The sequence below is a fragment of the Lucilia cuprina genome, chromosome 4 (assembly GCF_022045245.1).
Source record: "Lucilia cuprina isolate Lc7/37 chromosome 4, ASM2204524v1, whole genome shotgun sequence".
Lineage (NCBI taxonomy): Eukaryota > Metazoa > Arthropoda > Insecta > Diptera > Calliphoridae > Lucilia > Lucilia cuprina.
This window is the reverse complement of record NC_060952.1, coordinates 43970399-43982193: the sequence shown is the minus strand read 5'-3', so window position 1 is coordinate 43982193 and position 11795 is coordinate 43970399.

Below are 11795 nucleotides of genomic sequence, written 5' to 3'. Positions count from 1 at the left end.
GGACCAGTTCTATTTAATACATATACAACATAATGTACTGCTTCAGCCCATAAAAACTTATTTAAGTGTTTACTTTGTAGAGAACATCTTGCTAGTTCTACAATTGTCCGCATTTCTCTTTCAGCAGCTCCATTCTGTTCCGGGGTGTAAAATACAGTTTTCTGATGTTGTATACCGCAATTTTTAAACAACTGATCCATGTGTTTGTTTATAAATTCTGTACCATTATCGGATCTAAAGATGCTAATTTTGATATTTTGATTTTTCATCATGTTTAAAAAATGTTTAACATTTTCAAAAACTTCGCTCTTTTGTTGTAGAAAGTAAACCCACTTGAATTTGGAAAAATCATCTTTTAGCAATAAAAAATATTTTGATTTTCCAATTGAAAGTTCCTCCATCGGACCACAAATATCTGCATTAATTATTACTTCAACAGGAGCTTTTGAATTATTTTTACTTGAAGTATATGGTAATTTATGTTGTTTACCAAAACAACATCCTTCACATATTTTGTTATCATCATCTTTGAATTTAATATTTCGTAAGTTTAATACCTCTTTAACATGTTTTAGGTTTTGATGAACGAACCTTTGATGCCATATCCTTGAATCAATACTTGTGTTTGTAGTATAATTACATTGATTAGTTATTACTTTTAATTCCAATTCGAATAAGTTGCCATTTCTATGACCAATAGCTTCAACTTTATTATTTCTAATAAAAGTGCACATATTTTTGTTTGATTTCATTTCATATCCTTTATCCATGACTGCAGTTGTTGAAAATAAATTAACTGTGATACTAGGTACAAAAAGAACGTTCTCCAAGTATTTTTGCTTCCAACCATCATCACCATTAATAAGAACATCAATGTTTCCTTCGCCTACTGCATTCAAAATTGTTCCATCTCCAATTTTTATTTTGGACGGTTCTTCAAACTTACGATAACTTGAAAACCATTCTCTATGTGCTGTCATATGTTCAGAAGCTCCAGAATCAATTAACCATGTTTTATTCGGATTTGAAACATTTGCTCTCCTAACCATGAAAGCATTAGATTTGGAATTATGTGGCTTAAAGTTCTTCTTTTTCTTCAATAATGGACAATCTTTCTTCCAATGACCTTCTTTATTACATTTAAAACATTTACCCGGCTTTTTGCTCTCATCACGTAGATTTTGTCTTCTTGTAGTAAAAGCATCTGCCATTTCCAAATCGCGATTCAAACGTGATTGTTCTAAAATGAGGCGATTAGTTAAATTTGCAATATTCCTTTTATTTTCTTCAGTAGATTCCCAAGCAGTAACAAAGTGATTATAGGTTGACGGTAACGTCATTAAAATCTTTGTAATAATCATATTTTCTGTCAACGGTTCACCTAAATTTCTTAATCGTTCAGCAAGTTCTTCTATTTTGGCAATATGTAATTCAATAGTGTCTTCTGAACTCTTTTTGAATTCATAGAATTGTTGTTGCAACAAATGAATGCTTACTTCGGTCTGCATTTCATGTACACTATGTAATTTTTGCCACATTTCATTAGCTTCTTTACAACACATCAAGTATTTCATAATAACGTTATCAATTGAGGTAATAATAATCCTTTGAGCTTTGATATCAGCTTTCTCCCAAATTTGTAGATTTTGAAGATATAATGCATTATTTGCATCGCCACCACCATCTGGCATAACTGGCTTTCGGTAGGAACCATCAACAATTTTGTAAAGGTCCATGGATTTTAAAATAATACGCATCTGGAACTTCCATGAACACCAATTCACAGCTCCGCGTAATTTTTCAATTTTAAATTCTTCCATATTTAGCCCTTACCTATTATTACTAACCCTTTCAAAAATTCTAGATTACAACACTAATCTATATATTTAAAATTTTATTTAATATTTAAGAAACCTTTTCTGCTCTTACAACACCAACTTCAGCTTTTATTTTATTTTCCCTTCTAGGCGTCTTGAAATATTTATTTGCAATTTATCCTTTCTAGGCGACTTGAAAATAGTAAGAAACTTACTGATAATTCAATATACCAAAGCGTCTTGATATTAAAATATATCCTTCAAGGCGTCTTGTGAAAAACTATTTCCTTTTTGATAATTTTCTTTCTAGGCGTCTTGAAATCTTTACTATTTCCTTCTAGGCCACTTGCTATTCTTTAATATCCTTTATTTTTTGAAAATTTGCACAAATATTTCTTTATATTTATTCCATAAATTATATTATGCCCTTATCGAGAGTGTCCTGGGCCCATAACCAGTTGAATATTGATGTGTTATATATAAAGGTTTTTATTGAAGTGAAAAATTATTGAAAAGTATACAATTCATAAATACAATATTTGAACTGTTTACTACAAAAATTATCATACAAAGTATTTACAGTAAATACAAATAACATTATATTCAACACTTATACCTATGTAAATTATGTTTCAGATATCCACGTTTTGATTCTTACTACCGTCTAAGTATTACATAATACCTCGTTAACGGTATTGAAAATATATTAATAGAAATATTAACATAAAATTTAAGAAAGTAAATAAAATTGTAATTATTGTTATTCATATCAAAAATTATCATAATTAATGAATTTATGAATGAGGACTTATATTAAATTACTTAATAACTATTATTATGGGCCGATGTTTAGAATTTTAAAAAATATTAATTTTAATATTAATGAAAAGTTTTATTAAAAATAAACTGATTCTCTGAAAGAGTGTACGATCAATTATATGCCGATCATCTTTGGTAAAAAAATAATATTACTGTAAAATACTCCAATATTATTAAAACAAGTCAGTAATCCTTACTGGTAGTGCTGATTCCGAAAATAACAATAAAAAATCACATCAGCCACCAATTTCCAATATTTTGACATTTTAGTGACAGTATACTGGTGTCTCGAATATTTAATTCTTTAATTTTACAAAAGTTGCAAATAATCATCTTTTCTGTCTCTAGACTTAAACCTTAAGCAAATTAAATTTATAATGGAAAATTTTAGATCGATAGGACCATGGCAATTAGTGGTAAGTTGTTTTAATGTTTGGATTTTAACAGCAAAAAATTGGAATGTTGCCAATTATTGTTCCAAAAATAAATGCAACAATTATAGTTTATCAAAATTCCTCGGTTCATTCCTGAAAATTATTAAAATTCTCAAATCATCTTCATGTGACTTTTGGACAATAAAGAAGGAAATAATATAGTAAAGAATTAGGTTTTATTATAAACTATCATGTATGTGATATATCATAATGTCCATATACGTTATGACACACCAAAAAGTGTAATAGTGTCAATGGACGTAATGACAATCCTTAAAAGTGTCATAATGTCCATGGATTGTAACATTTTAATACAGAAATGTATTGGAATATAAGTTTAGAAATTAAAAAAAGGGAAACATTTTTCCCGAAAAGAATTTGGTGTATGTTGCATTTTCGATTCCTTTTACAAAGTGTTCTTGATAATATTCGTTTAATTTAGCCTTTTTTCATATAAAGATTTTTTAAATCCATGGAGAATAAGTCATTTTGCTCATAGACAAGCTGTCACTTTTTAAATTGTTTTAACGTCCATGGACATTGTGTGAATAAAAAAATAGGATAATATTAAAGTTAGATTAAATTAGTTAGTTTGAAATTAGTTACTAAACATCAAAGTGCGAATCGTACCCACCACCTATGGTCTACCAGACTAGAATACTAACCTACCGAAAGCCACACAATGTTAGATTTAAATAAAATTTACATAAAGAAAATTATTAATGGAGATCCATTTTTATGATGACTTTGAAGAAATCTAAATTAATCCTTAAACGTAAAAATATTTTGATACTTATATAAAATTTCCGTAATTTACGATCAATCCCATTTTGCGAGAAAATTGTAGGTGATATAAAAAACAGATATCAGATAGTATCATTTTGTTAGCATGTGTAATTATAAGTTTATTTTTTTTGCATAAGGTATTAGAGATCATGTTAAAATAAATTTTTTATTAATTCAAAAGGAACCATAGAAGAACAATTGGGGCACATAATCGATTTATGTAATCCCAAAAGTAGTAAAAAACTAAAACTAAACCACGTGATAGGACATTTTTAGCAATAGAGTAATTTTGGGATTAGTATGATGTAATGCATGGAAGGATTACGAGGTTACAGATAAATGATGTATGCTTTTGTTTATATATTTGGATTAGTTTTGGGGCCAGTCTTTTGATGATAACTGTTTACACCTAGCTTTTTTAATAATAATAAAAACTTTACTTTAAATTGCGTTTTGGTTAATAATTCCTGAACTACACGAGTCTTCATCAAAAAAATTTTACTAAAATGGAGAAGAGGGTTTGGGTATCCTCATATCATGTATTTTTATGATTTTTAACACGGGGCTGCCTGACCTATCTGACATTAAACTATACACTATGAAAATTGACCTTTAATCTTTTGCAAGTAAAATATTATATTCACACGAATTTAAAGACAATATCTTTGGCTTTAAAGTGAAATCAAAATTATCCTGTACTTAAAGGTATTTCAAAGTTATAATATGTATAGGTAATTCCCGGTATAACGAATGATATAATGTCAGGCCCTTTCGTTAAATCGGAATTTTTTTCTAGTAAATTTCTTTATTTAATAGACAAAAAACCTTTCAAATTAAAGTAATTAAAGCAATTTTTACTTCAAATTCTATTTCAAAAAACTAAGAACAACTCACACGTTTTTACATTTTAAACATCAAGAATTTTTAAAAAATTTGCTGAATGATTTATGTTTTCTATCAACTTTAATTTATTAGTATTTTCTTAACTTAATTTTATTTGTTAGATCCAAATTCAATACATAAATAAAGATAAAATTAAACTCTTTTTAGTAAAAATACTGAACTCAAGAATCGATAATTAAGTCTCATGCTAATAATTTCATACCCTTGGAACAATTATGCCATGTTCGGATATCTTCGTCCTCCTTGAAAAAATTTATTTTGTTGGAAAATTGTATTAATTTAATGTATCCTGTTTAAACTTCATTAAAGCAATTCTAATGAATTTAGGCTTTTTAGATTACAGTGTAAAACATTTTGTTCGATAGGTCAAATATGCAAAATATTTAAATTTGGAATATGAAGGACTTCTTTCATTTTTATATTATATTCTAATTGCTCAATCACATTTTTGACATAAACAATGTTAATATAAACTTTTTTTAGGAATTTTTCTTTTTATTCGTTATATCGCGTATAAAATTTCTTAAACGTTCGCTAGATAAGGTAGTTAATTTGGCTGTTCGTTATATCGGATTATTGTTAAACTAAGATTAGTTATGACGGGATTTGCCTGTATATATTTTAGGAAATTTTAACATATTTTTAAAATTTCACAGCGTGATATTTTTGACCAGGAACGGTGTCTATAAATATATCTTTCATAATAAAGTGTGGGTCAAAAATTAACCTAAATTTCAAAAAATTAAAAAAAACTAACTCAAGTCTGTAAAAAATGTCCATTAAAATTGGGATATAAAATTGTTTAATTCCTAAAACAAGATAAATCCGTTTTTTTGGGATTGATCTCGATTTTTGGATTATAATAAAAAAATAATTAAATAATTTATTTTGAACTACTCTACTAGACCTAATAAATACAATAGGTCACGTAGAGAGTACATTTTTTATTTCAATTTTTGAAGCTCACAAAGGAAATTATTTGGAACATAGATATTTGGATTTAATGCAAAAGCAATAACTTTAATGAAAACACCACTATATTCATGCTCTTTACTGTAGATGCTGATTAAAATTCAAGATATTTATGGTTTTTTATTTCACTCTCACTTCAGCTTTTCTGATTACAGTTTTCAACTATTATGTAGTTGTAGTAGAGTTGTAGTGTATTTGTTGTAAATATATTTCTATACGATTTATAGATAGATGAATTTTATGTTTAACATTCTGTTTAAATGTTTTTGTGTTTGGTCTTGCCACAACCTTCCACAATAGTGCGGTGGTGTTTGTTGTTGGCGTTAAACAAGTCACTACTACAAGTTGTACAACAAACCACTGGTAGTCATTTTTCATTGCTAAACATGGTTAGATGAGATGTTTAGTAGAAGTTTAAATCAGTAGTAGTCAGTTGATTTGAGAAGTTTTTGTTGTTGTCTTCTATGGTTTTTAGCTGTAAAATTGTGTCAAAGTTCAATGAAATGTTAAAATTCCCCTTGGCCGTGGCCATAACGTCGTTATTTATGTTTTCATACCAAAATAAGAAATAAATAAAATAAATTTTCAAAACTAAATGTTGTTGTCAGTCCATACATATTTGGGGAATCTTGCTAGGTAAAAACCAGTTAGAATTTATAAATTTAAATTCTGAGTTTGAGAATTTCTACGATGAAACCGAAAGTGATTTTAATTTTGTTTTTTATCTCACCTCATTTATTATGCTGAATTGTTAATTATTTTATTCATATTTAAATTTGTGTTTTTATTAAATGTGGGATGGATCAGTTTTTAGTTTGTATGCGAGTTTATTTATTATTGAAATAAAAGCCACTTGAAGAAATATGTAAATTAATGTTGTTGATTTGCCTCCACCAAAAAAGGTAATAATTGCAGTTTTTTTCTAAAGACCTGTCTGGGAACTATTGAAGCTTAAATGATTGAATTTTATTACCCATGCCGGATTGTTTTGGTTTAGTAATTAAACAAAAATAACTCAGTGATGGATCAAATGTATTACTTAAGTTTTTTTGCTTTTACTTGGAAAGATATTTAATTATTTACTGATTTTAGTATCAATGTTTCTCTAAACAGCTGTAGTTCAACCAAAACAACATTATTGATTTTAAATGTTGTTTACTATTATTTATTGTTAAAAATTTGTTATTTAGAGTCTTGAAAAAAATTAAATGTGACAATTGATAGTAGGTTTATTTATAATTGAAAAATAATAAACATTTTATTAAAAAAAACAATTTTTATATTTTTTTCCGTTTACTAGTTGGTGAAGCAAATTGTGCAATTTATTGGAAAATTATTAAAATAACTAATAGTTTTAAATAAATAACTTTAGATAAATGACAAACTTAATTAATATAGCTGCCAATCGCATAACTTGTGCAAATATTTCGCTAATAAATTATTATGATAATTTATCAAAAAAATATTAATTAAGTTGTTCAAAATTATAAAAATAAATTGTATCTCTTATTGGAAATTTTATTATAAAGCAAAAAAAATGAATAAAAATAATAAATAAATTGAAAAAAAGCTTTGCAGAAATTTATATTAAATTAAATTTGAATATACACGTACGCATACATCTATTCTCTTTAAACATAAACAATTTTTATAGTAAGGTAGGTAAGTACGTTTGTTCCAACGTTTGTAACGTAGAAAAACTTTCTGTGCCGAAATATTTTAACAATTTTTGACAAAAAGGTGTTTTTATAGAACAGAGGATATATGGGGACAAAGGGAAATGTAGGCCAATCCTTATAAATTTACTAGTGTTTATAAGTATGGGGACTTTATATGAGTGCTAGGTTCTAATGTGGTCATATAATAACGAAAATCGGCAGCATAGTTTATACTGCTGTAAAACAAAGCCTTGATGATTTTTATAAAGATACTAGAACATTTAATATAATTATAGGCCCTACTTGGGGATACAGTTGTAAAATAATGAACCGATTTTAAAATTTTTCAATAGGCTTCGTGCCAAAATTTATCAAATTATCTTGAAAATTGCGAACTGTAGTCTAACTGCATGGTAGATTTTAATGATATTCTAGAATAAATGTTGTGATGATTGGATAAAGACAAAAACCAAGAACGTCACATCTTGATACAGAATATGTTTGTTTAATAAATCATATACATACATAATGATGCAGAAACTAATTTTATTAGTGTGTTGACCATAAATCGAAATCATTAAAAAACAAAAATAATAAAAAATATTTATAGGAAAACAAAACTATTAAGTATATTGTGTGTAAAAATACTCGTAAATTGTATAATAAAAGAAAAAATGCGAACAATAATTTCATTTCTTTTGTTAAATATTCATAAAAATACCGCAATTATATTAGAGAGTTTTTAAATTTTTTTTTAATAAATTACTAAAATTATCATCATCATCGAGTTTTCTATTCAATACACTATACACTATAAAATTTGAAAAAAAAATCAAGAAATTTGCATAATTTGCAGATTATTAATCGAAGTTTGATAGAAATATCTGTATAATAAAGGCGGGCGACGCGTCGCCATCCGCATTATTGTCAGTGAGACAAATAAATTTGTTTTCATTTTAGATTCAGAGTAGATTTTTTGTGATTTTTCTATTTTAGTCCATGACCTTGGTAATTTTTAAATATTTTTATTTCCATTTAGTTTTTTCTTTTGTGCAAAATATGTCGTTGTTTTTTTTAATATAATAATGGAACTTGGAATTTTAAAAATGTAACTGTTTAAATATGTTTCAATTAAAATGACTGTTTGCCTTATTCAGGTCTATTTTTAAATATTGCTACAATCTTTTGAATTAAAGCCTATAAACATTTATCTATCAAACAACCCCCTCGTGTATCCACGCCTGATGACTAAAAAGACCTTAAAAAAATTTTATTAGATTAAATTTGAAAAAAAAAATACATTGTACGATCATTGTATTAAAAAGTACCAATATCGATATATCGATATATCGCATATCCCCCATACAATTAGTCCCTCTTTTAAGGGTCATGGATATATTACTTACATAATGATAAAATTTTGCTCAATTAATGCAACTAAAAATTAGATTGTAATGTATGCTGAAAATGAAAATCAAATTAATGTTCATAAATAAATTTGCAATACCAGTATAGCAAACAATTTTGCATAAGCAAGTTATTAGCCAAAAACATCTGTTTTACTAATTATAATGAGGATCGGTCTATAATTGATTCTTCTTCAGAAAATTAAATTTACGCAATAAAACTCGTCCCGTCTATATCTGAATTAAGCCTCCTTTAAAATTCTGAGATTAACTCTTACATGCCAAATGTGCAATTTCGGCCCACGTTTTCTCATAACTCCCATACAAACAGTTTTAATAGCTATAACTGTTTTAAAAATACCAGTATAGCTTTGAAATTCCATATAAACAAGTTTTGTATGAAATCTATCTACCAAATTTTACGAGGATCACGCCATAATCGATCCTACTTCCATAAAAGTTCCCTTTATATAAAATTTTATGAAGAAGATTGACCCTACCCCCGTATAAGGTCTCATTCAAATAACGCAAACAAAATTTATGAACCGAAATCGGTGGTAGGTCAACACATAACTAGACCTACCACCCATATAAGTTCTCCTACAAAAAATCACTTTAAAGCTCATTATTAGCTTAAAAATACGAGTACCGCTATAAAATTCGACATAAACAAGTTTTGTACGACAACATTTACTCTATATTTACTCTACAATGTTTTATAAAGATGGGTCGATAATTGACCCTACATCCTTCGGAAAAATCTTTCTAAATCAAAAAAGACATACATACTGAAGCTTTTTAAAGAACCTGAACATATTTATGTCAATGAGAAATAAATTTAAAAAGTATACAGTACACTTATAATTACTTACATTTGGTCAGATAAGTAAGTACTTTATTTTGAGTTTTTTACACATACAAAAAGCTTTTCGTGAAAACGATTATTGGACACGCAATAATATAAGTAGCGAATTAAACAACAAGAAGCCCGGCCTTATTCTATGTAAACAATTCCTATATATAAGTACTTAAATAAATAGTGATTTGTAAGAGAGTGTGGTAGGTACTTACCTGAAACGTCATGACCGTGTTAAAATAAAGGGTTAAAATGCTTTGAATAAGTAGTGAAAAGCTTTTTACTCATTACTTTTCAACATAAGTTTTTACAGGGTAATGGTAGGTTTTTTTTATTCACAATTTATTTGTACGTATAAATTATAAGTATTTAGATAAAACTTATTTCTATATAAGGGGTTAATAATATCAGATGATCAGAAATATTGACAAAATTGTTGGTGTAAAATTTTAGGTATTTATCTCTAACAAATAAAAAGTTACAGATTTATAATCAGAAAATGACAAAAAATTCCTACTGTGCGGCGGGACTACGTTAACTAGCGGCGACACGGCTCTGAACCTGAAAATGTTTTTCAAACATTTTACTACTTAGTTTATATTTTTGAATTTCAACATCAAATAATTGAATTATCGTTCTTATAAGATATAAAACAATCATAATTGTAAAAGTTATTACAAATTCCCCCGACCACTTAGAGTCACAAAAAGCGTTGCCGTTTTGGGCTTTTCCTACCAAATTTGATCGGATTTTTTCACTTGGTAGGACGGTAGTTTAAATCGATTTTGATAGGTTTGTCAAAACCTTATTTACTGTATTAAAATATTAAAATTTTATTATATTTTTGAATCAATAAATGGTGGTTTAGAAAACCTCCATTCAATAAATGGTTAATAAAGATCAATATCTCTCACGTATAAGCGGAACCTGCGTTTTGAATATTGAGGATTTTGAAAAAAAAATTGTTTGTTAAAAAACATTCTTTTAAATAATATATAATTCAAGATAAGAGAAAATAAATATCTGGGGGCTAATTCTCACATTCGTATACGTACGAATTTGTATTCGATCGTACGAGTTTTTTTATTTTTAAGAATCTCTTATTCGATAACGAATAAAACGTTTCGAAATTACTTATGATGGCATTCGATAACGAGCAATCGTTCGAATGAAACCTTTCGAGTTTCAAAATTGCTTTCGAAGTAAAGTTTTTGTGGAAAAAAATTATGAGAAAGAACGTGCATTTTATTAAATATGGGAAAAATTATAAATGGAATACTTTTAAGTCAAAAATTGATAATGCGAAAATAAATCCTTGGCAAATATAAGGTGCAAGATAAATACATATGGGTCTATCCTTACAAATTTTGATAGAGGGATTTAAGTCTACATTAAAGTTATTTATGCAGAATTTCATCGTGATATTAGTGTTTAAAAGTGTATTTTGACCTTCAATAGGCTTTGACCAAATTTCATCAAAGGTTTACATGGACACGAAGACGGATGGACGGACATAGCTAAATGGCTCAGAGCCGATTGGTATACTTTAAGGTTATCAGCACAAAAGCATGTTTATACCCAATATTAGAATTTCTCGCGATTCTCAACCCCCATATATATATTCTAATTCAGAAAATACAGATGTATTCGATCGTACGAGTTTTTTTATTTTTTGGAATCTCTTATTCGATAACCAATAAAACGTTTCGAAATTACTTAAGTTGGCATTCGATAACGAGCAATCGTTCGAATGAAACCTTTCGAGTTTCAAAATTGCTTTCGAAGTAAAGTTTTTGTGGAAAAAAATTATGAGAAAGAACGTGCATTTTATTAAATCTGTGAAAAATTATAAATGGAATACTTTTAAATCAAAAATTGATAATGCGAAAATAAATCCTTGACAATTTTATGGCAAATATAAGGGGCAAGATAAATATCCTTACAAATTTTGATAGAGGGATTTAAGTCTACATTAAAGTTATTTATGCAGAATTTCATCGTGATATTAGTGTTTAAAAGTGTATTTTGACCTTCAATAGGCTTTGACCAAATTTCATCAAAGGTTTACATGGACACGAAGACGGATGGACGGACATAGCTAAATGGCTCAGAGCCGATTGGTATACTTTAAGGTTATCAGCACA